The sequence below is a fragment of the Micromys minutus genome (assembly GCF_963924665.1).
Source record: "Micromys minutus genome assembly, chromosome: 18".
NCBI lineage: Eukaryota > Metazoa > Chordata > Mammalia > Rodentia > Muridae > Micromys > Micromys minutus.
In genome coordinates this window covers 15485642-15512872 of record NC_137953.1, presented here as the reverse complement: position 1 = coordinate 15512872, position 27231 = coordinate 15485642, and the positions used below count along the sequence as shown (strand labels likewise).

The window sequence follows — 27231 nt, the reverse complement described above, 5'->3', positions numbered from 1 at the left end:
AAACCAGCCAGTACATTCTGTAATGTAGTTTGTATACTTTATTCTTTTAAAGTAAAAACTTTTTTGAAAGGACACAGTATATCCTAAGTGATACAAAAGTCAAAGCTAAATGGTGAGTGTATAAAGAATAGGCAGAAATGTGGACAGGGAGATGGGGGAGAAAGCAAGGAAAATATTAGAAAGCAAATGTATGTTAATAAAAATTAAAGTGGTAATTAGGAAGCAATCATAAAGGTCTAAATTTTGTCCACGTATGATTAAATTATAAAGCATATAGGATGGGATATACATCTATATCTGTTTACAAAAGCTTATTTCATTATTTGAAATCATTTGCCAAACAAACTTAGGGCTCTCTAATGAGATGTCAGAGAAAAAGAGAGAACTGAGAGACTGAGCCTCAGTGAGCTGCAACCTCAGAAGGTTTTTGTTCAGCCCCAGAGCACTGTGGGAGGAAACCTTCTACTCTGCCGACAGTAATATGTTGCAATATCATCAGCCTCAACAGGATCAATGGTGAGGGTGAAGTCTGTCCCAGACCCACTGCCACTGAACCTGGCAGGGACCCCAGATGCTAGGTTGGATGCATCATAGATGAGGAGTTTTAGTTTCTGTCCTGGTTTCTGTTGGTACCAGTGCATAATGTTATACCTAGATAAACTAACACTTTCGCTGGCCCTACAGGAGATGGTGGCCCTCTGCCCTACAGACACACCCAAAGAAGATGGAGACTGGGTCAGCACAATGTCACCAGTAGAACCTCGAATGACCAACACAGAGACCATTGTTAAATATGTTTAAAAACATTCCTAGCAGAAGACCTTTTAATTTAAATTTTTAAGAATAATTGTAGACATCACTCTGCGAAACGATAAAATCAATATGATTGGAGAAATTTAAAACCACTTACAAATACCCTAATTATAATGATCAAGAGCCCAGAGGCATGGAAAACCATGATGGCCACAGCGGTTGCACCCAACACTTCTCTGCACCCTCACCTGGAACCCAGAGCAGCAGCACCCAGAGCAGGAGTGTGTCTGTCTCCATCTCTGAGAGCTGCAACAGAGGATGCTTCTTAGGCTCCTGGCAGATGCTCTTAAAGTAGCCTGGGCTGCTGTATGATGACTCCACATGCAAATCAGCCCAGCAGAGTGTGTGCTGCTGCTCAAAGGGCACCTGCTCCAGTTTCACCCTCAGGGAGTTTATGTCAGAAGAGAATTTATCAGAGCATCATGTGTATCTTAAAGAAGCCTAAAAGTCTATTTTATTAAGTCTCTTCCATGTAGGCTTTATGAGGTGGGATGGGGGGAGTGCAAAATAAATGTACTATGTAAAGAATGTAAAACATTTTAAGAAAAATTTGACCTCTCATAATTATACAAATCCAGTGGTAATGTTTTCTAAGAGGAAATAAAAATACTTAGTGAAGTAATAAAAATTGATTTAATTTCCATGTTTTCATGGTTTCACACCTCAATGGGGGAGTGTCTATATGTGTTCATATTAATGTGTGAGGATGACTTCCCTTGCTATGGCATGTGGGTGGATATCAGAGGACAACCCTGTGTGTGGCTTTTGCCTTTGGCCTTATCTGGGACAGGGTTCACAATCCTCATGAGAGACAGGCTGGTGCAGTGTCTTCCAAGGATTCTCTTGTCTCTATCTCACATCAGCCATAGCATCAGTCCAAGTACAGTCACATGTTGCTGCTGCATCTCATTCTATGTGTGTTCTTGGGGTAAAAACCAGGTCCTCACATTCACATTGGAAGCACATTATCCATAGAGCCGCCTCCAGTTCACTTGTTAAATTAAAAACACAAGAAGAATAGTCTTCAGATTGAACATAAATAATGCTTAAGTAAATGTAGGATTTTCTGAAATAAAGAAAAGAGCTATATAAAGAAGATATATCCAGATACATGTAAAAGACCCTTTTGTACATATTTCTGTGTCCAAGTTTATTAACACATGTTGTCATAGTGATGAAAAGCAAAACAAAGTGAGTAGTATGTGTGTAAAATCTGTTTTGTCAGATATTACAGTCGTTATACGAGCTGGCTCCTTGGGTCCATTTGCATGGAATATCTTTTTCCCTTCTTTTACCCTAAGGTACATTCTATTCTTTGTTGTGGTGTGAATGTACCATCTGCTTTTTAGAAGCATCTAAAGATAGGTACTATTTTCAACTCCTATCTATTGACTTTGTCTTTTATTGGGGAACTGATACCATGGACATTTCATTATCAGTGGTGGGGTGGAAATTTTCAACCATTTTGATTTGGTGATTTGAAATTATTTATTCCTTTTAATATTCTATAACATTGTTTCCTGCTTCTGGTAGTCTATAATGTTTTCATCATAGGAAATTTCATCTCTAGGCCAGTGAAAAAAATCAATGTGTCCCACATGCTTCCTTTACCTTGAGAGGCACCTCTGTTTTTATGGTTGCGAATATTTTCTATGATTTTGTTGTAAGTATTTTGGGTTTTTTTTCATATACAGTAGTTTTATATGTCAGATCGAAGCCATTCAGGTAGCTTAATTTTAAATTGTAACTTTCCTGAAGAACTTAATTCTAAACACAGCCATATTCTGAGCTTCTGGAAGTGAGAACTTTGGCATGAATTTGAAAACCTAAAAAAATAGCAAAATTCAACCCATAATAATGGGGAACACAAAGGTGTTATGTCAAATACCCAACCCCGGAAGCACAGCATATGAAGATAAGGTATCGTGTATCTAACCATGTCATCTCTTCTTTTTTTTTTTATTTTTTTTATTTTTTCTAATTTTTTTGAACAACTTTATTTTAAAAAACAAAGATAAATGAACAAACCTTAAGCATTTTTGAATAAAAGTAATTGAATACATTTTTATCAGTGCTTGGCTTTTTTTAAAGGATTGATAGTGTGCATTAAGGTCTTAATAGTTACAATGAACAAAAAGTACACATAAAATAGGATGTAACCCGGAATTAGTCAAAGTTTACTGGTTGTGTAAGGATTGAGCATAATGGTTTTTTTTTTTTTCTTGAACTTCACACAGTCTGTGAGTTGTTTCTGGGGTGTTCAGAACATTCTGGAATTAGTATCCCATTATCAGTGACTGCATATTATGTCTGTTCATTTGTGACTGAGTTATCTCACTCAGGATAAAATTCTCTAGATGCAACCATTTTCTTAAAATTTTTGTTAAATCATTGTTTCTGATAGCTGAGTACTACTCCATTATGTAAATGTACCAAAATTTTTGTATCCATTCATCTACTGAAGGACATCTGGGTTAAGGATATCTGGGTTCTTTCCTGCTTCTGGCTATTATAAATAGAGCTGCTATGAACATTGTAGTACATGCGTATTTGTTGTATATTAGAGTGTCTCAGACATATATGCCCAGACGTGGAATAGCTAGATCTTCAGGTAGTACTATGTCCAATTTTCTGAGGATCCTCCAGACTGATGTCCAGAGTGCTTGTATCAGTTTATAACCCCACCAGCAGTGGAGAAGTGTTCCTCTTTCTCCGCAACCTCGCCAGCATCCTCTATTATCTGAATTTTGGGTCTTGGCCAATCTTACTGGTGTGAGGTGAAATCGCAGGGTTGATTTGATTTGCATTTCCCTGATGACTAAGGATGTCAAGCACTTCCTTAAAGGTTTCTCAGCCATTCCATATTCCTCAATTGAGAACTTTTTGTTTAAGTCTGTGCCTGATTTTTTAATAGGGTTGTTTGATTCTCTGGTGTCTAGCTTTTTGAGTTCTTGGTATATCTTAGATATTAGGCCTTTATCTGATGTAGGGTTGGTAAAGATCTTTTTCCCATTCTGTTGGTTGCCATTTTGTTTTCTTGACGATGTCCTTAGCCTTACAGAAACTTTGCAATCTCATTAAGTCCCATTTGTTAATCTTTGACCTTAGAGCTAGAGCCATTGGTGTTTTGTTCAGGAAATTTTCTCCTGTGCCAATGTGTTCTAAGGATTTCCCTATTTCTCATCTAATAGTTTCCGTGTATCTGGTTTAATGTGGAGATCTTTGATCCACTTACACTTGAGTTTTGTACACGGAGATAAGAAAGGGTCTATTTTCATTCTTTTGCATGCTGAGTGCCAGTTGGACCAGCACCATTTGTTGAATAGGCTGTCCTTTTTCCATTGAATGTTTATTGCTCCTTTGTCAAAAATCAGGTGACCATATACATGAGGGCTCATTTCTAGATCTTCTATTCTATTCCATTGATCCACGTGCCTATTTCTGTACCAGTACCATGCAGTTTTCAGCACAATTGCCTTGTAATATAGCTTGAGGTCAGGGATAGTGATTCCCGCAGATGTTTTTTTGTTGTTGAGGATGGATTTCGCTATTCTAGGTCTTTTGTTATTCCATATGAAATTGCACATTGATCTTTCCAATTCCATGAAGAACTGGGTTGGAATTTTGATGGGGATTGCATTGAATCTGTAGATTGCTTTTGGTAGGATGGCAATTTTTAAGATGTTGATTTTTCCAATCCATGAGCATGGGAGATCTTTCCATTTTCTGAAATCCTTCTCAATTTCTTTCTTTAGAGATTTGAAGTTCTTGTCATACAGGTCCTTCACTTGCTGAGTTAGAGACACACCAGGGTTTTTCATAGTTTTTGTGACTATTGTGAAGGGTATCTTTTCCCTAATTATTTTCTCCACATTCGTCCTTTGAATACAGGAAGGCTAAGGATTTGTTTAAGTTAATTTTATATCTAGCCACTTTGCTGAACTTGTTTTTCAGCTGTAGCAGTTCTCTGGTGGAAGTTGTGGGGTCACTTAAGTACACTATCATGTCATCTGCAAATAGTGATGTTTTTACTCCTTCCTTTCCAATTTGTATCCCTTCGATTTCCTTTTACTGTCTAATTGCTCCAGTCAGGAATTCCAATACTATGTATAATAGATAGGGGGAGAGTGGGCAGCCTTGTCCAGTCCCTGATTTTAGTGGGATTGTTTCAAATTTCCCACTGTTAAGTTTGATGTTGGCTATTGGTTTGCTGTATATTGCTTTTATTATGTTTAGGTATAGACCTTGGATTCCTGTTCTTTTCATGACTTTTAACAAGAAGGGGTGTTGAATTTTGTCAAATGCTTTCTCAGCATCTAGTGAGATGATCATGTGGTTTTTTTTCTTTGAGTTTGTTTATATGGTGGATTACATTGATGTATTTCGGTATATTAAACCATCCCTGCATCCCAAGGATAAAGCCTACTTGTTCATGGTGAATGATAGTTTTGATGTGTTCTTGGATTCCGTTTGCGAGGATTTTGTTGAGTATTTTTGCATCAATGTTCATAAGTGAAACTTGTCTGAAGTTCTTTTTCCTTGTAGGGTCTTTCTGTGGTTTAGGAAAAGAAGGTCATTGTAGCCTCAAAAAGTGAGTTAGGTAGTATTTCATCTAATTCTATCTTATGCAATATTTTGGAGAGTATTGGTATTATGTCGTCAATTAATGTCTGATAAAATTTTAAGTATTTTCTGTATTTTTTTATCTGAGTTACTTTCCCTTCTTATATTGCAATTTTTTCATAACTTTGGTCTTAAATAGAGTCCTGGATTACCTGGATATTTTGTGTCTAGTATTATTAGGTTAAACATTTTTATTTTTGTTTCTAGGTTATGAAATATATTTAGATTTTTGAAGGGGTTCTAATATTTATTTTATTTTTTCACTTTTTGTTGTTTCTTTGTGATTTTTTTTTTTTTTTTTTTTTTTTTTTTGGTCAGGGACCTCAGTCATTTTTATCTCCAATTTGTAGGCTTATATTTTTCAAGATCTACTTTAATAAAGGCTCTTAAACATTACAAACTTCCTTATAGACCACATACCAAATATAAAGAGGAATATGACTAATAGGACAAGGGAGACATAGACCTGTTTAGACATAGTTTCCTGAAGAAATTCTGAGCTTAGCTAACTACAGTTCAGTCCACTAGCAAAACACAGAGCAGGAAATCACACCAGCAGCTCAATCTAGAAAAAAAAAAAAAAAAAAAAAAAAAAAAAACATGAGGCTCTGCCTATCTTCCACAAAAGCACCTAGAAGCAGTTCAAACTCTACCAGAAGTTCTTTAGTGCGAGATTATCTACTAAGGCCTGACATATGAAGACCTCCATCACAGAAGCTCAATGAAGACCACTAAGGGGATCCAGTGACAGAGCATCATCCTCTGTCTGTTGGGTTACATTAACCTGTTTTCAAACTTCACACGTGCTCTCAAGTGTCTACTCCAGCAAAAATATTACATGACCTTTCAGAAGACAGATCCTTGAGAAACACCACATGTCTGATCTTGGCAATAAATCCTCTCATAAGACACTGTCCAGAAAAACATTACATGATACAACTGTGTCACTTACATACCAGGAATTCTCACCTCACCTTTACACTCTTAACTTATCAATGCCCTTGCAACAACCCCAAAATAAAACACAAAAGAAGCAAACAAGATCAAACAAAGCATAGAAAACATCTCATTATAGTAGCTGTAATATATCAGTGTGTCCCACAGAATATCTAAGTCCACATATCTTCCCTTACAAATGATCACTTCAATGAATCATTTGTCTGGTTCAAGATCTTTGGATTCTGTGACACCATTAGTATAGGATCCCCATCAGGACTCCTCTGGTTGTGTCTTTTATTCCTGTATCTAGAAGATCCTACAGGTTTGTGTTAGCAAGAATGGCCTATTCAGGAATCTCAAAGGGTTACCCATAATACAGATTTTGGCTTGGACAAACTCAGGGCCCTGGATCTGGGCCTGGCTGGTATCTGAATGAACAGAATTCCAGCTCTATCTTATTAGCACCAAAAGTGTAATGTCTTCAGCAGTGCTCTAGCTGGGCCACCCAATGCCACCATTTATATGAGACAGGGTCAGATTTTTCTGATTTTTGTTGGGCCTCATAATACATCTTGAGTTCACTTAAGACTTTTCACTGACATCCTGCTGATACTTAGTATCTTTGTTTCAACTGCCTTTAAGGGAACAATGTAATAATAAACCTTAACTGCCATCATTTCATCATGTATTCAACTTTTACTGCCTGTACTAATACATGGAGCAACCAAAATTTATGTATTCTTCCATGAAACAGAGTAATGTAAGTTCAAATAATCATTTCCTAAAAGCAACAAAAGTAGAGGTTTAAAGAAATCTTATATCAATAAGATACCAATACCTACCAGGAATGTGGTGTTCTTGTTGTCACGTGTGTATATTGCTTGGCAAGCAATAATGTTTGTGATACTGTTATCTCAGTCAGTTGGGGTCAGTTGGAATCTTTGGCTTAATTTATTGTAAAATTCTGTTTAAAAATTCTGAATATGAGGCTGGAGAGGTGGCTCAGAGGTTAAGAGCACCGACTGCTCTTCCAGAGGTCCTGAGTTCAATTCCCAGCAACCACATGGTGGCTCACAACCATCTGTGATGGAATCCGATGACCTCTGCTGGTGTGTCTGAAGACAGTGACAGTATACTTATATATAATAAATAAATAAATAAATAAATCTTTAAGAAAAATTCTGAATATGATGCCTCATTTTTCCTTTCATATTCACATGATGACTTTTGTGCAGTTCAGGATATACAGAGCATAGAAAGAAACAAGAACATAATCACAAAACACCCTCCAGGCAGAGCCTAATTCAGAATCATACAACAGACAGGATGAAAGACACAAAAAGTGACAGGCAGAATTAAATCTGGACTAGCTTTGGCTTGACTGACACTGAGGGTATGTGCTTTTGTTCCTTTCCTTAATGTAGCATTGTTGTTACATCTGTGCCTCTGAGTGTATTGTTAATGTGTTGAATCTGACTGAAAGGTCTGTGGAGACACAAACTGTGGAAAGGCAGTATGCCATTACATTGCAGAATGACGTAGCTATGGGCTTAACACTCTCATGCTGAGGAGAAAAGATGATTCTGAACAGTTTTCTCAGGTAGAGAGTGCCATCAAGGAGAAAATCCTCAGATTGGCTAAGATCAAAAACACAGATGACAGCAGATACTGTTGAGATGTGGAAAAAGAGGAACACTCCTCCACTGTTGGTAGTGGTGTAAGCTGGTACATCCACTCTGGGAATCAGTCTGGCAGTTCCTCAGAAAATTGGACATGGTACTACATGAAGACCCAGCTGTTCCACTTCTGGGTATATACCACAAAGATGCTCCATCATATAATAAAAACACATGCTCCACCATGTTTATAGTGGCCTTATTTATAATAACCAGAAGCTGGAAAGAATCCTGATATCCTTCAACAGGGGAATGGATACAGAAATTGTGGAACATTTACACAATGGAGTACAACATAGCTATTAGAAACAATGACTTCATGAAATTCCTAGGTAAATGGATGGGACTAGAGAATATCATCCTGAGTGAGGTAACCCAGTCACAAAAGAACACACATGATATGCAGTCACTAATAAGTGGATACAAGCCCCAGAAATCTCCGAATACACAAGAAACAATTCAGACCTTATGAAAGACAAAACGAAGGTAGTACAAAATGTGGAAGCCTCTGTCTTTCTTAGAAGGGAGAACAAAAAACTTAGAGTAGAAGGTACTGGATCAAGTGGAAGATCTTCAGGGACTGAAGAGGGGGTCTTTCAGTGGCTGCTTACTTGGGGATCCACTGCATGTTCAGCCACTGGAACCAGGCACTACAGCTGATGCTGGGAAGTGCTTGTTGGCAGGAAGCTGATATGGAGGCCTCCTCAGGGGCTTTGCCAGATTCGTGCAGCTGAACATGCTTGCAGCTAACCATCAGACTGAGCACGGGGACCCCAGTGAGGTGCTGGGAGTGGGGGATGAAGGAGTTGAAGGGGGTTGTAGTTGTGGCCTCATGAGAATAACATTGTTGAAGAACTAAATTCTCCACAGCTTCCGTGGCTTGAACACTAATCACTGAGCATGCATTGAAAGGCCCATGGCCCCAATTGCATACAGTCTGGTATGTATAGCAGTGTCTGGTGTTAATGTGAGAAGAGGCCTTTGGCCCAGGAAGGGCACTTTTCCCAATGGAGGGGAATGTCAAGGCACTGAGTCAGAGAGGGTGACTGGGAGTGAGTGTGAAGACAAGTGAAAGAAAGGGGGGATGGGAAGTTAGATCTGGCCATGTAAAGAGACTTAGTGCCAGGACTAGTCAAGTAGAGTAGCTGGGCGACTGGCCAGCAAAGCTTAAAAACATTAAAAAGCCTCTGACTCAACATTCATGTCGCTGGTGTGTCAAAAGGAGGCCACAATAACAGGAGGAAAGGAAATGAAAATGGAGAAAGTTAGTGGATATGGTCAAAATATATGATGTACTTGTAAGACATTCCATTATGAAACTTCTGTAAAATGAGTACCTATCAATTAAAAAATGTAAGGAGCAGCAACATTACACAAAAGATGAAGGCACTAGCCACCAAGCCATGTGTCAGACCTGAGACCCCATACATACACATACCCACAGAAGGGGGAGGGGGAAAGGGAAGGAGGTTAGGAGGGAGTGAGAAAAGAAAAGAAAGAGGCAGAGAGACACACATGTACATAAAAATAACTAATTAAGTAAAAGGAATATAAATAAAAGAATCACAAAAGATAAAGAAATGTCAGAAAAAATAGATACCATTAAGGCAGCAAGAAAATCCTCTAGAAATCACAAAAAGCAATAATTTTTCTATATATTCCTAACCAAAACACAGTTTACCAATATCACCATATCAGCCCATATGATCTTATGTTATTTACCAGATTGATAGAACTATAAGATAAATCCATCATATTCATTCATCATACTTTTTGGTAAAGGGTTTATGAATGAATAAAAAAAATGATACTGTGGTATTTTCCTGCATTATGGTATTTAGAATTTTTGTACCTAAAGACATAAGAGGCATTAAGCACATTTTTAATGGGCTGTGTAAACTTTTTCTTCAGTACTGCAGGCAGGTCAGGTCTCAGGCAGAAGGGGGAAGTGTGCATGTCCAGAGTTGTGTGTGGTGTGTGCAGCTGGGGAGAGTCTCAGGGAGGTTTGTGTAGGAGGCTGAAGCACTGTGTGGGGGAAGGCTGTTATAATGGTGCTGACAGTAATAAACAGCCAGATCTTCAACCTGCACACTGCTGATGGTCAGAGTGAAATCTGTCCCAGATCCACTGCCTACAAAGCGATCAGGGACCCCAGATGCTCTAGTGGATGCATAGTATATCAGCAGTCTAGGGGACTGCCCGGCTTTCTGCTGGTACCAGGCCAAGTAGCTTTTTCCATCCCATAAAAGACTCCGACTAGACTTGCAGTTCATAATGACCTTCTCACCAGTTGACACAGCCAAGGATGTTGGGGACTGTGTCATCACAATGTCCCCACAGGTACCTGCAATAGGGAATATGCAGTGAGAATGCCTAAATTAGTGAACATAAATTATAATAAAAATTAAAATTTGTCATTTAAATATCTTTATAATGGCAAATTGTCAAAGTATTATTATGTAAGAAATATGGCAAACTAAAACATATTGCAAATTTCCTATGACAAATATAAAACCTTGAAAATATTTTAATACTTTAAATGTCTCACCAGATACCCAGAGCAGCAGGGACACGAGGACATGGGTCTGTGGTGCCATGTTGCTGCCCCTGCCTGTCTGATGCACTTCAGTCACAATGCACAGGCCTGATTTATACACACTGAGCAGCTGGGCTGGGCAGGAGGAACCCATGCAAAGCAGATGGAAAAGAAGAAACAAACAGCTGGGCAGTGTGTGAGTGGTGGTGTCAATCAACAGGAACAATACCATCAGAGAGAGCACAAGAAAACACTGACAGCGATTGGGGTCCTGATAACAACAGAAATCTACTACAGGATCTCAGAGGTTTAGGTTAATATCCAAGACAAGTGTCCTTTGGAGAAATTTTAGGGGACAAATCTAAGATTGATCATTCTAGAAAGCTAATATCAGTGAGAAAATCACAAGAATACAAGAAATACACAGAGTAACAAAAATGTCCTATAAAAGAAAGTGATGAATAGAAAAAGAAAGAAAATTCAAAGAAATTGGAGCTAAATCTGTTCTCTGTCTCCCATCTCCATATCGACTCCGATAATGAGAACATGAGCAGTGTCTCAGGCATCGGAGCCCCAACTTCCAATTAAACATGGGACAGAGATGCCAGGAGGAGCCTGAATTAGCTCTGTGGAGGTGCTGGGGACTCTAGCCTGGGATCAGAGAAGCTTTAATCTCAAAGACAATCCAACAGAAACTAACAGTCATGTTTCCCACAACGCCAGAGAATGAAAAGAGAATTGTTAAAGAGGGATCTCAGTTTAAGAAAATGGAGGAGAATGAAACAAACCAGGTTTCTTTATCTCATCACACCTGAAGACCAGCACTGCCAAACGGTTTTATTCCACAAAGGAATTTTCTATACAAGTCTAGAAATTAGCGGGATTAAAACTGGTGAAATGAGTCTTCATATTGCTCAGTCTTCAAAGATTCTCCAGAAGGGGGCACAGCCACATAAATACAGTAATGATTTTACAGAGACCAGAAGTTCACAACATCAGAGATTGTTCACATCTAAAGAAAAAAAAAAGTTTGTGTGTAAAGGAAAATCTAGAGCAATGAAAAACCTGAAATAAACACCTGAATTCAGCTTAGTGAATTATGAGGGTATATATGAAGTGAATTATAATTACACTATTCTGTGTAAAGTGCATGAAACAGAAAAGTAAACAAAATGTCATGACAAAGACTGAGATTCATCTCTGTATCCCAGAACTGGAGAGATGGGATAAGACACATAAGACTCTCACCAGCCTTGGGTACTTAAATTCTAGGTCAGTCTAATCTATACATGGAGACACAACCTCCAGATGTATATCACTAATCTGCTGAATACGAGACAGCACATGGAATTTGATATCCAAAGTAAATTATTCATCAGATACTAATGTGCAAATATTAAGCCAGAACACTATTGAAATTAAATATGGATTTAATCAATATGCCTCTTTTCTATTTTCTATTAAATATATCATTTTATACTGAAATAGGTATGAAACATTAAATGATTTGTGGTAAGCATGTTCAGTTCTCATTTTATAAACTGCTAACATACATACATAACAGAGAGATGGTTAGGGAATTTGAAAACCTATTTTCTGCTGTTGACAGTTCTCTTTTTCCCTGAAGGCAACAGACCTTCAAGGACAAAGGTAATGCTGGTGGTCTCCAGATGGCAGTAGTCCACTGGGATGGCAGGTAGACCTGTTTGTCCTGAGAGGCAGCAGGCTTCCAGTGATACAGACAAAGCTGGTAGTCACTGCTGGCTTCAGACCTCTGGGTGTCCCGGGTTTCAGTAGGCCTCAGGGATGGAAACAAAACTGATAGGACCTGGTGGCTGCAGGCCTTCAGAATTGCCAGTAGAGGTGTGGATCAGAGGATGGGACTCAATGAGGGCAGACCAAGTGCTGCTGAGGTTGCTGGAGGAAAGGGCAGGTTCTTGGGAGCAGCAGGACTCCAGGGAGCCAGGCAGAGCTGCACCACACAGCATGAAGGGCAGACAATATGGGAGGAACTCACTGCTGGGTTTTCTTGGTGGGGCCAACGTGAAGAGAATTGTGTTCCTGGTCTCAACTGCTGGACCCATTGGCTGGAGGCCTCCTGGATTGCACCTGGCTCTGTGGATCCCAACATGGAACACATGAGTGGATAGTCAGTCCTCACTGCTGCTGGGTTTTCGGGAGTACCCAGAGGCAGAGGATGGGGAGTATAGAGAGTGGCAGGGAGCCTAGTATAACTGTCCTTTGAGAGCCTTCAACCCAAGGCTGACCAGAGCTGATGGAGAAACCAACAGCCAAAGATAAGGCAGTTTTTGAGGAGTCTTTAGCAAGAGTTAGGGAAAGAATTGATGGACCCAGAGGGAAAGGTAACTTCATAAGACCAAAAGAGGCAACGAACTTGGGCCCTAGTTGACAAGGGTTGGGGAAGGCTCCCAGAAACTGAGCAGCGAACCAAACAACATTCATGCTCTAAACCTAGCCCCATCCCACCCAACCCCTGGACATATGTAACAGATGTGAAGATTGGTACTCATGTGAATCCCCCAACATTTGGAGTAAGAACTCTCACTGACTCTGTTTCCCTGTTCCCCTGCCTAGGCTGCCTTGTCTGGTCTCATTAGGAGAGGATGTGGCTAGTCTTGAAGTGAGTTGATGTGCCATCCTGGGTTGGTACCTTCAGTGTTGTGGAGACTTTCCCTGTCTCAGAGGAGAAAGGGAGGGATGTATGGGGGAAGAAGCTGTGTAAGGAAGAGACTGGGAGGAAAGGGGGACTGCCATTGGGATGTAAATTGAATTAACTAATTAGTTAATAAATTAATTAATAAACAAAATATTTCCCAATCTCCAACTAAAGAATATACCAGGTGAGCAACAATTCCCGTCAGTGTCTAACAAGTTGTCACATGATCTCAATTCTCACTAAACTTTATACTTTATACATCAGAAAGGTGTGATAGCTTTTCATTAAACCTTTTCCCATACATATGGTTAATACAATATGTCTAGGTGCATTCAATTAAATCCACAGGATTCTGGGATTCAGAAAACGTGGATTTTATGTCTAAGACTCTTCCCCCAATAAAATCCCAGACTTCTCGAGTTCAAGTGATCTGGTTGCTTGTGAAGGAGTGACTTCTTAAATTATCATCAACCTTTCCATCCCCATGGTATTCAGGCTTCCTCTCCCAGCAGAAACTGTCATTATCCCCACCTTAAGCTCACAGCTAAGAAACCAATTCAACCCAACATCTAATATTCAAGAAATGCATTTCCTTGGATTATTATGCTTAATCTATACCCAACAAGAAACATGTTTCTATGTTACATTCTGTCCTACATGTACTTCATGTTTATGGTAACTAGTGGGATTTCTATGTATGCTATCAAACCTCTAAAAGAATTAAGTACTGACAAAATATTCACATAATGTTATGCCAAAATGCCTTTTAAAATCTGTAAATGTATCCCTCTTTTTAAAAAAAATAAAGCGGTAAGGAATTAAAAATACTAAAACATAAATTCTGTGCACTGTAAAAAAAGATATGTGTTTTCTGTTTTCCGTTAGGAAATGTCCAATTAATATTTGAAATTTAGTTCTTTCCCCACATGGAGGATGTCATTTGTAGTATTAATTCTTGTTAATAAATCCCACCATGGTGTTTCTACCCACGTCAGTGGTGTATGTTCCCTAATGAAAAACACTCACACAGTCTTTATATTTTATTTGCCTTAAGCAACAGAATACCTGGGCAAATGTCTAGCCTCCTTTCTGCAAGAATCTGCCTCCTGCTTATAATTCTGAGTTACTACTTACTAACAACCATGTTTCTTCTTGGCTGCTGCATACCATTTGTGGTGCTCTCTGGGCCGTGCTATCTTGGCTCAGACCCCAGTGCACTCTCCCTGTTTCTCTATCCCATGATGGGCTCTGTCCCCCCTCACTCCACACTCTCCCAAAGCATGGGAGATCTCTTCTTCCTCTCCTCTGAGTCCAAAACCTGAGAATTCTAAATTCTCAGTTCTGTCTGTCTTACCCAGATATTAGCTACTGGCATCTTTATTTACCAATCAAAAAAAAAAAAAAAAACTCTGGGTGGGTTCCCAGAAGTTATCTTCAGACATTCTTGTGTATACACTTTTTTTGGAGAATGTAATTAGCATTAATACTACAAGCAGCTACATGCATCTGCTTTCTTGTGATTGAGGCTATCAAGTTAAATGGCTTATTGCTAGAAGTCTCTTTAGACATGAGTAATAATGCATTTGATGGTAACCTCTTTGCGGCAGTAAGACTGTCTAGTTTAAACAGTTCCCTGAACAACTTCTACTACTCATTAGACTCCCCTTAAGGAAACTGACAGTTGATAGCTCCTCCTAGAGGTAATAACGAAAAATAATGTGAGCTACAAGGGATGTTAGAGTATGTTGCAATTTACGCACTCAAAATTGCATCTAGATTTCCACAGTGTATCTTAGGTAGACAGGGCTGTAAGCTATAGAAACTTACAATCTGGTTGAGCTTTATTGGCATAATAGCTGATAAGTAACAATATTCATAGAATTTTTATTCCTTTCCCTGATATATTCTCACAAACCCCAGTAGGGGTCTTAACTTGATTTATATTATGGTGTCAGCTATCACACATTTGCTCACCTTGGAGATGGGTGACTATAATCTGATCATTCCAGAGGTAGAGGAAGGATTTCATGTTGGTGGTGAACTTCTGTTAAAAATCCTATACTTCACAATAACACAACTGGATAGTATCACATATGCATGAATCTATGTATGTATATGTATATTATACATACACACGTGTGTGTGTGTGTGTGTGTGTTTGTAAACATTTCTGTCTTCTTTTGATAAAGTTCCATTAAAGTTCATATATGTTAGCTTTCATTTGAAATAAACAACTTAACCTCCTATTTTCTATATTTTATAATTATCATTCTTAAAAGTAGCTGAAAAAACCTAATGTAAGAGAACTCTTACAATTTTCATCCAGACAAAATTTCAAGAAGAATAAAAGAAAATAAAGAGTAACCGAGCTGGTTGGGAAAGCAACTAAAAGGGGGGGGGGGGAGCTTCAGAAGCAGCTACTTCAGAGCATGGCTGAGAAAACACATTTGAACATACAAATATTAGAGAGGGAACTTTTTCCATGTGTAGGACTGGACGTTTTATGAAGGATGCCAGGTCTGAATTGAATGTGGCTTGTGATCATCCATGTAGGCGGCGACTTCAGTGCACAGAACAGGGCACGGCCCATCCACCACACGGATCAGCGGCGTTTAAAGCCTTAAAGACTGGTGACTGAGAGACCTGGGAAGCCAGGGAGCAGAGAGATCTCTGCGGAGTGCGCACTGTAAGCGCACCCACAGCCCTGCCTGATCCAGGGACCAGGAACAGAACTTTGGAACTTCTGTTTCCACCCAGCAACTCTGAGGCATAGAACAGGGCTCAACCCATCTGCCACCTAGACCAGTGAAGACCCAGGGACCCAGACCAGATACAAGGGAAAGGCGAGAACATAGCACTGACAACAAAATGGCAAGAGGAAAGCGAAATAGTATATCCCAAGGAAACCAAGACAACCTGGCAACTCCAGAACCCAGCTCTCCCACAACAGCAAACATAGGAATGCCAAACACTCCAGAAAAAAAAAGACACAGACCTGAAATCATACATCAAGATGCTGATAGAGATACTTAAACAAGAACGGGAGGAAAAGCAAAAAGATTCAGAAGCTTTTAAGAGGAAGCAAGAAAAACACTCAAAGAACTCAAAGAACTAGTGGAAAACACAACCAAAGAGATGAAGGAATGGAAGAGGGAATTTAAAACGGAAAGTGACACAATAAAGAAATCACTAAAAGAGATAACCCTAGAGGTAGACCACCTAAAAAAGAAATCAGGAGTCACAGAAGCAAGCATTTCCAATAGATTACAAGAGATCGAAGAGAGAATCTCGGGGGCAGAAGATAACATTGTAAACATAGACAAAACAGCCAGAGAAGATGCAAAAAACAAAAAGCTCCTAACCCAAAATGTCCAGGAAATCCAGGACACAATGAGAAGACCGAACCTAAGGATAATAGGAATAGAAGTGATCATCCATGTGTAAAAGATAAACAACCTGTAGAGGCCAATGTTAAACTGTGTCATGTTTAGAAAGTCTGTTAGTAAGTTTGAGGTTTATACAAAGTTTAATGAGAATTTGTGGGTCAATGCTCACAATAAATTCATGTTTTCATTGAATACATTTTAGTCAGTGTTGTATTGACACACAAAGAGGAAAAAATTAAAGGCTATTACTTTGTGATCCATATGAACAATTGGGTTATTTTCCCTCTCCTCTATATTGGGTTATATAATATTTATGGGAATGCCTGGAATGGAAAACCTGGTCAAGAGAGCCTAGCTGTGGAGGTCATAGGGCTCTTAGAGGAAACCTACCATTGTTGTTATGTTTAATGATACAGCCTCATACTGCTTCATAATTCTTATTTTTGAGCACGTAGAGTGGTGTTATTTCTAGCATTCATTTTAGAAGCCTATTTGGCTATAGAGACTGATTAAACATCTGGCCAAAATATTGAGAATAAATAACTCTATTGTCCACTCTTCCTCTATACACAGTCTCTGGGTGATCAACCTCTTGGGTTACTCCATTTGAAGTTGATTTACATGTACTTTTGAAGAAATCAGTAGCTGAAACACTCTGTGAGATTCATGGGCTATTTGCTTTGTGAAGACATTCTTTTCTCAGGTAATAAGGTTTTCTCTGATCAGATATGATTTATTACAAGGTTTGTTAATAAACATATTTTTTCATTTCTGGTACATACATAAGCCTAACCATGACCCTAACGTATAACTATGGCAGATTTCCATTCTATGTCAAGATAATTTTGCAGTATATTAGTTGACCTAGTTCCCCAGATTTCTTTTTCTTGATAATTTAGTTCTCTCAGCTGCTATTGTTCCTCATTCACCAACATTTAGAAAATTAATAAGTATCTGTTTTAAGGTGTGATTGGCACTTTCTATAATTTCTTCTCCTGTGGGATTAAGTCATATAGTAGGAACATGCTTTATATTATGATTAGTGAATAATTGTTTCACTTTATTGGATACATATGCAGGGGTTTTATCAATTTTAATTTGTGCAAGGCTCCCCATAATTGTCATTATTTCCAATAAATATATAATTACATATTCAGCAGTTTCAGAACTTAGAGCAGTTACCCATTGAAACCCTGAGATTGTTTCGCTGTTATGGTGTATATACCATCCTTGTTCAAATTCTAGAAAATGGAAAATGTCCATCTGCAGGATACCATCTCTTGCTACCTCCAAGGTTACTAACAGCAGGTATTTGAGTCTGGTTTTAAAAAATGCATAGGACATCTTTTATTATTTTTGCCTTGTGGCCCAGGCGTTAATATTATTTACTTTAAACCATCCCCAGTAGTATGATGTTTTCTGGGAAATTTTGAGGCTAGTAAAACATTTCCTGTGAGCAACAAGTCAATTTCTTCATTTCCTTAAGCTAGTGTACTAGACAAACCTGTATGACAATATAAATAATATATAACGGATAATTTCTACTTCCGTTGACCTGTTGTAATTGTATGATTAACAAAATTAATTCTTAGTTATTAGGTATAGATTCAGCAGTCTATATGCAAGGGTCTTTCTGCAGGAAAAGAATCAGTCATTATGTTAAGACGTTCAAAAATGACCTAATAACACCATAAAGATAGTATAAAATTCTGATTTTGAACCAATATGCACAGACTTTTGACAGAATAATCAAAAATGCTTATTTTATCTCACATATAACCTGTCATTCTTGATTGCATAAGTAAAAATGTTGGTGTCTCTTGAATTTGTGTGCTCTTTACTGTATGTGGAAGAATACAATTAGTAGTTTTTATATCAGGTGTTGGTTTGCATAAGTTTGTAAGCTTTCTATTGTTTCTGTTGGAGTTGATATCTAAATATACTATATGGAAGTCTGATAGGTTCATGGAATTATTTCAGTTTCTTGTATCTGTGGAGACTTGATTTATTTCTGCATATGTGATCAATTTTGTAGAAAGTACCATGAGGTGTAGGGAAGGTATATTCGTTTGTATTTTTGTGAAATGTTCTGTAGATATCTCTTCCATCAAGTATTTCTTTGTTTAATAGTAGTTAAACAAAATGAACAAAATGACTTGTCTGTTGTAAGAATGTGGTACTGAACTGTCCCACTATGAGTACCAGGGTCAACATGTGGTTTAGGTTGTGCTGGTGTTTCTTAGACAGCCATGGATGGCATTGTGTTTGGAGTATAAGTTGTAAGAACTGTAATGACATCTTTTTAACTTTTTTCTTTAATGAGTATGTAGTCTCTTTCTATCAGCAAGCCCTCATTCACTAGCAGTCTTACAAATGTGGCAAGGGGACAAAGCTTCATAATTGCTAGAACCTTATTGTTTACAAAGTTAAAATTGGTTCCTAGCAAAAAATGGAGTTTTTCTTAGGCATCATATAAAATGGAGCCTGAGTATTGCATTTGTGAAAGAACACACGCACACACACACACACACACACACACACACACACACACACAAAGCAGAAAACAAACAAAACAGGAACATATGCTCTGGTAGTCATTACAAATACAAAACAATAAAATACTCTGAGAAAGACCTTTCGCTGCATACAGACCTTGCATTAAATTTCAAAATACTTGGATATTTTGACTATGCAAAACAAAACCACCACGTACATACACTTATTGACACGGGTTGTATATTGAGCCAGGATATTGGACACACCCACTGATTTAGGATTTCTTTAAAGTAAACTTTAGCATTCTAGACAGGATCAGTGGCAATAGGCCAAGGGACATATATGTTTCATGCTCAAAACCAGCAGCATGGAGGCTTATGATGTTATGGTTACTGTTTATAAGGCAAACAGTCTCATAGAGTACGACAGTTAAAAAAAAAAAAAAAACTTGCTTAGATAGAACAATTTCCATCCTAGAAAACTGCCTGAACTCATGTTAGGGAAAAAACAATAGATATCAAAACACAGCAAAGTTCTGTGTTCTATGGGAAACATAGCTTCATGAGGGCAAAGTATTAAGGTGACTTATATTTTCCCCATTAGCGAAATACAGAGTAGAAGAATGTTCATTAACACAATTTCTTCTACATGAATAAACATCATTATACATTTAAAAAAGAAAAGTCTCAAGTGTCAATGATCTGTGTGACTCATAAGATGATTGGTGACTTCCAGATGATCTTTTGTAGATCACTGATTCTTATCATTTTTAATAATTATGGAAACTACATCAAAAACATAAAACTCACTTAACCTGAATAATTAATAAAAAATAATGAAAATGGCTAGAAATTGTAGATAATTAATAGAAAAAGTAAGCCGGATATGCTGCTGAAGAAACTGTAACCTGATATGGAAATTAAGGTCTACAGTATGGACAGTCCTCCAAAAAAGATAGAGCTACCATATATTTCAACTGCTCCATCAATGGGTATATTTATTCATGAGCAAATGTAAATTATCATTAAATATAAATATTACCAAACTGATGTTCATTGATGCTCTATTCATAATAATATGAATTTAAGTATATCTCATTTCAGACAGGGCAGATCAGTAGCTTATCTGCCTCTCTAAAGTCTGCACATTCTAAAGGCCTCACAGGATATCTACAGTACATAGGGCAACATGTAAGGGGCCTTCCCACAAATCCACAGCAGCTGAGGACCCTGAGAAGCTCAGAAGATGCTGGACCTATGACCACTGCTGAAACTACACTCTCTTTTTAGCCTCTGCCTTATGCTAGGGAAGATCGGAGACTTGTCTGCCCCTCTGAAGACCCCACACCCTAAAGGCCTCTCAGGAAATCTACTGCACCCAAAGCAACAAGCCCACCATCTGAAATGGAGCAATGGACTTGTCATCTCACATTCAAACCTCTGACCTAGAATTGTTCCTGTCTAAAAGAACAGTAAGGACAAAAGAGATGAGACTGAGGGAAAGGAGGTCCAAGTGACAACCCAAATATGGGATCCATCTCAAGAGGAGGCCCCAAAGCCTAAAACTGTTACTGATACTATGATGTGCTTACAGTCAGAAGACTAGCTTTGCAGTCCTCTGAGAAAGATGAATGAGACAAAAGCAGATACTTAACACCCATCAAATGAACTGAACTCAGAGACCCCTGTGATTGGATTACGGAAAGGCTGAAAGACGACGAAGAGGGCACTACATTGAAAGACCAGCAGTCTCTACTATTCTAGGTGCCTAAGATCTCCCAGACACTGAGCCATCAGGCAGACAACATATGCTAATTGGTCTGAGCCCCAATTCACACAGCAGAGGAATGCTTAGTGTGAATTCAGTAACAGAAGATTCAGCTAAACCTCAGAAAACCTAAATCCCAAGGAAGTGGGGAGGACTTGGGGGTTATCCTATGGCATCACGGGGAGGAATAATGGGATGATGAACTATGAGAAAATAAACTGAAAGTGGAGTAATGTCTTGACTGAAATGGGTAATAAAAACTCTGCCTTCCTGCTTCAGAATGAATGATACTTTGTCTCAAAAGTGAATAAGAAATTTTTTTCAATTATTATTTAATTAATACATATGTGTGGGCTTGGTTAACAAATTGTTTTTACTGACATACAAACTATTTACCTCAAACAATCTCAAACACTTTAATTATTATAGGACAGAAAAACAAGCTCAATTCTCAAGACGCAAAAATCATGTTAACCATGAGTGCAGTATAATATAGAATGAAGTATTGGAGTGTCCACATTTGGAAAATAGATAAGAAAACAGCAGAGGCAGGTGAAATAGGAATAGAAAGCAAAAACAGATATATTGGTTAAAAAGTTAAACCTAGGTAGAGGCTGAGAAACTGGTGAGTGGGAGACCTAGGCTGCAGGGGAGCAGAGAGATCTCTGCGGAGTGCACACGGAAAGTTCATGTAATTATTGCTAGATGTACTGACACTTTTGCTGGCCCTACAGGAGATGGTAGCCCTCTGCCCTACAGACACACCCAAAGAAGATGGAGACTGGGTCAGCACAATGTCACCAGTGGAACCTGGAATGACAAACACAGAGACCATTGTTACATATGTTTAAGAACCTTCCCAGCATAGGACCTTTTCATTTGAAACTTAAGAATAATTGTGGATCTCACACTGAGAAACCAGAAAATCAAGGAAAATAGGAAAACATAAAATCATTTACAAATATCCTAATTATGATCAAGAACCCAGAGGCAGGGAAAACCATGATGTCCACAGCGGTTGCACCCAACACTTCTCTGAACCCTCACCTGGAACCCAGAGCATCAGCACCCAGAGCAGGAGTGTGTCTGTCTCCATCTCTGAGAGCTGTAAGACAGGATGCTTCTTAGGCTCCTGGCAGCTGCTCTTAAACTAGCCTGGGCTATTGGATGATGACTCCATATGCAAATCAGCTCAGCAGAGTGTGTGCTGCTGCTCAAAGGGCACCAGCTCAGATTTCACCAACAGGGAATTCATGTCACCTAGCGAGTCACAAGTGTCTTAAGGGACCCTTCCAGTCAATTCCAAATACATATTTTTATTATTTTTCTCCATCTATTCTTGGTTATCCTGAAGCTCACTCTTTAGACCAGCCTGGCCACATACTCTCAAGAATTCTTCCTGTCTCTGCCTCCTGAGAAATCGGATTAAAGGTGCACACTACCTCCTGGTTTTTCCTTTCAATTTGCTCTAATATATATCTCCTATACTCTCTTTGATGTGTGAGGTAGGGGAGTGCTTTGTGGCAGCACTATGTAAGGAGTGTAAATTACTTCAAGAACAATTTAATCCCTCAGAATTGATTACACCCTTCAAAAGCATTATCTGTGTGAAATTATAGAAAACAGAAACAAAGAAATAAAGGAATGGAAGAGGGAAATTAAAACAGAAATTGACACAATAAAGAAAACGCTAAAAGAGATAACCCTAGAGTAAGAACACCAAAAAAAGAAATCAGGAGTCACAGAAGCAAGCATTTCCAATAGATTACAAGATATCGAAGAGAGAATCTCAGGGGCAGAAGACAACATTGCAAACATATCCAAAACAGCCAGAGAAGATGCAAAAAAACAAAAAGTTTCTAACCCAAAATGTCCAGGAAATCCAAGACACAATGAGAAGACCGAACCTAAGGATAATAGGAATAGAAGAGGGAGAAGAGTATCAACTAAGAGGCACAGTAAATATCTTCCACAAAATCATAGAAGAAAACTTCCCTACCCTCAAGAATGAGATGACCACGAGCATAAAAGAAGCCTTCAGAACTCCAAATAGGTTGGACCAGAAAAGAAATACCTCCCGACACATAATAGTAAAAACATCAAGTGCCCAAAGAAAAGAAAGAATACTAAAAGCAGTAAGGGAAAAAGGTCAGGTAACATATAAAGGCAGACCAATCAGACTCACACCCGATTTCTCAACAGAGACTATGAAAGCTAGAAGAGCCTGCACAGACATCATGCACTCCTTAAGAGAGCACAAGTGCCAGCCCAAGCTGCTATACCCAACAAAACTATCAATCACCATCGATGGAGAGACGAAGATATTTCAAGACAAATCAAAATGCACGCAATATCTGGCCACAAACCCAGCACTACAACGAATTATAGGTGGAAAACCCAATACAATGAGGGAAAATACAGCCTAGTAAAAACAAGAAAACTCCTAAACAAAAAAACTAAAAGAAGAAAAAAACACAAACACAACTCAACCCAAAAAAGCAATAATGGCAGGAAACAGAAACAACTATTCCTTGATATCTATTAACATAAATGGTCTCAACTCCCCAATAAAGAGACATAGACTATCAGACTGGATACATAAACAAAATCCAGCCTTTTGCTGCATACAGGAAACTCATCTCAGAGACAGAGACAGACACTATCTCAGAGTAAAAGGGTGGGAAAAAAACTTCCAAGCAAACAGCTCCAAGAAGCAAGCTGGAGTGGCTATTCTAATATCGAATAAAGTAAATTTCCAACCGAAAGTTATCAAAAAAGATAAGGATGGACACTTTTTACTCATTACCGGGAAAATCTGTCAGGAGGAACTCTCAATCCTTAACATATATGCTCCAAATAAAAAATCACCCACATTCATGAAAGAAACCCTACTAAAGCTCAAAAAATACATTTCACCCCACACAATAATAGTGGGAGACTTTAATACCCCACTCTCACCAATGGACAGATCAGGGAAACAGAAACTGAACAAGGACACTGCAAAACTAGCAGAGACTTTGAACCAACTAGAATTAATAGTTATATACAAAACATACTATCCTAAAGTAAAAGAATACACCTTCTTCTCACCACCCCATAGCACCTTCTCGAAAATTGACCACATAATTGGACACAGAACGAGCCTCCATCGATATAAGAAGATTCAAATACTCCCATGCATCCTCTCAGATCACCATGGTCTACAGCTGGTCTTTAACAACAACAAAGACATGTTGTTGTTATACATGGAAACTAAACAACACTTTGTTAAAGGATAGCAGGGTCAAAGAAGAAATAAAGAAAGAAATTAAGGATTTTCTAGAATTCAACGAAAACGAAAACACAACATACCCAAACCTATGGGATGCAATGAAAGCAGTATTGAGAGGAAAACTCATAGCCCTAAGTGCTTCCAAAAAGAAAGTGGAGAGAGCTCACATCAGCAACCTGACTGCATAGCTAAAAGCCCTAGAACAAAAGGAAGCAGATATACCCAAAAAGAGTAGACGGCAAGAAATAATCAAAATTAGGGCAGAAATAGATCAAATAGAAACAAAAAGAACCATTGAAAAAATCAACAAAACAAAGAGTTGGTTCTTTGAGAAAATCAACAAGATTGATAAACCCCTAGCCAGACTAACTAGAGGGCAAAGAGAGAGTATCCAAATTAACAAAATCAGAAAGGAAAGTGGCGACATAACAACTAAAACTGAGGAAAATCAAGAAATCATCAGATCCTATTACAAAAACTTATACTCCACAAAATTGGAAAATCTGGAGGAAATGGACAAATTCCTAGACAAATACAAGATCCCAAAGTTAAACCAGGACCAAGTAAACCATCTAAATAACCCTATAACACCTAAAGAAATAGAAGAAGTCATCAAAAGCCTCCCAACCAAAAAAAGCCCAGGTCCACACGGGTTCAGTGCAGAATTTTATCAGACATTTATTGGGGATATAACACCAATACTCTTCAAACTATTCCAAAAAATAGAATCAGATGGAATATTACCCAACTCATTTTTTGAGGCTACAATAACCCTCGTACCTAAACCACACAAAGACCCTACAAGGAAAAAGAACTTCAGACCAATCTCACTTATGAACATTGATGCAAAAATACTCAACAAAATCCTTGCAAACCGAATCCAAGAACACATCAAAACGATCATTCATCATGACCAAGTAGGCTTCATCCCTGGGATGCAGGGATGGTTTACCATAAGAAAATCGATCAACGTAATCCACCATATAAAGAAACTCAAAGACCAAAATCACATGGTCATCTCACTAGAAGCTGAGAAAGCATTCGAGAAAATCCAACACCCCTTCATGTTAAAAGTCCTGGAAAGAACAGGAATCCAAGGCCCATACTTAAACATAATAAAAGCAATATACAGCAAACCAACAGCCAACATCAAACTTAATGTGGGGAAACTTGAAGCAATCCAACTAAAATCAGGGACTAGACAAGGCTGCCCACTCTCCCCCTACCTATTCAACATAGTACTGGAAGTTCTTGCTGGAGCAATTAGACAGCAAAAGGAGATCAAGGGGATACAAATCGGAAAGAAAGAGATAAAAACTTCACTCTTTGCTGATGACATGATAGTGTACTTGAGTGACCCCAAAAATTCCACCAGAGAACTCCTACAGCTGATAAACATGTTCAGCAAAGTGGCTGGATACAAAATTAACTCAAACAAATCAGTAGCGTTCCTATACTTAAAGGACAAACATGTGGAGAAAGAAATTAGGGAAAAGGTACCCTTCACAATCGTCACAAAAACGATGAAATACCTTGGTGTGACTCTAACTAAGCAAGTGAAGGACCTGTATGACAAGAACTTCAAACCTCTAAAGAAAGAAATTGAGGAGGATCTCAGAAAATGGAAAGATCTCCCATGCTCATGGATTGGAAAAATCAACATCTTAAAAATTGCCATCCTACCAAAAGCAATCTACAGATTCAATGCAATCCCCATCAAAATTCCAACCCAGTTCTTCATGGAATTGGAAAGATCAATGTGCAATTTCATATGGAATAACAAAAGACCTAGAATAGCGAAATCCATCCTCAACAACAAAAAAACATCTGCGGGAATCACTATCCCTGACCTCAAGCTATATTACAAGGCAATTGTGCTGAAAACTGCATGGTACTGGTACAGAAATAGGCACGTGGATCAATGGAATAGAATAGAAGATCTAGAAATGAGCCCTCATGTATATGGTCACCTGATTTTTGACAAAGGAGCAATAAACATTCAATGGAAAAAGGACAGCCTATTCAACAAATGGTGCTGGTCCAACTGGCACTCAGCATGCAAAAGAATGAAAATAGACCCTTTCTTATCTCCGTGTACAAAACTCAAGTGTAAGTGGATCAAAGATCTCCACATTAAACCAGATACACGGAAACTATTAGATGAGAAATAGGGAAATCCTTAGAACACATTGGCACAGGAGAAAATTTCCTGAACAAAACACCAATGGCTCAAGCTCTAAGGTCAAAGATTAACAAATGGGACTTAATGAGATTGCAAAGTTTCTGTAAGGCTAAGGACATCGTCAAGAAAACAAAATGGCAACCAACAGAATGGGAAAAAGATCTTTACCAACACCACATCAGATAGAGGCCTAATATCCAAGGTGTACAAGGAACTCAAAAAGCTAAACACCAGAGAATCAAATAACCCTATTAAAAAATGTGGTACAGAGCTAAACAAAACGTTTTCAGTTGAGAAACACTGAATGGCTGAGAAACATCTGAGGAAGTGCTCGACATCCTTAGCCATCAGGGAAATGCAAATCAACCCTGAGATTCCACCTCACACCAGTCAGATTGGCCAAGATCCAAAACTCAGATGACAGCAGATGCTGGCAAGGCTGCTGAGAAAGAGGAACACTTCTCCACTGTTGGTGTGGTTGTAAGCTAATACAACCACTCTGGAAATCTGTCTGGCGATACCTCAGAAAATTGGATATAGTACTACCTGAAGACCCAGCTATTCCACTTCTGGGCATATACCCCAGAGACACTTTAATACACAACAAAGATATATGCACCACAATGTTCATAGCAGCTCTATTTATAATAGCCAGAAGCTGGAAGGAACCCAGATGTCCTTCAGAAGATGAATGGATACAAAAATTGTGGTACATATACACAATGGAATACTACTCAGCCACCAGAAACAATGACTTAACCAAATTCTTGAGAAAATGGTTGCATCTAGAGAATATCATTCTGAGTGAGATAACCCAGTTACAAAATAACAGACATAATATGCAGTCACTGATAGTGGGATGCTA

General features: G+C 38.5%; 2 gene segments (V, D, J or C); both read right to left on the bottom strand.

Annotated features, from left to right (window-relative positions):
* Positions 1–431: 431 nt before the first annotated feature.
* LOC308432398 (Ig kappa chain V-III region PC 7175-like) lies at positions 432–785 on the bottom strand. The segment is given in 1 exon: positions 432–785.
* A 9197-nt stretch (positions 786–9982) lies between these two features.
* Positions 9983–10648, bottom strand: LOC308432397 (immunoglobulin kappa variable 4-1-like). The segment is given in 2 exons: positions 10600–10648; positions 9983–10395 (listed from the first exon to the last, which is right to left on the bottom strand).
* Positions 10649–27231: the final 16583 nt, after the last annotated feature.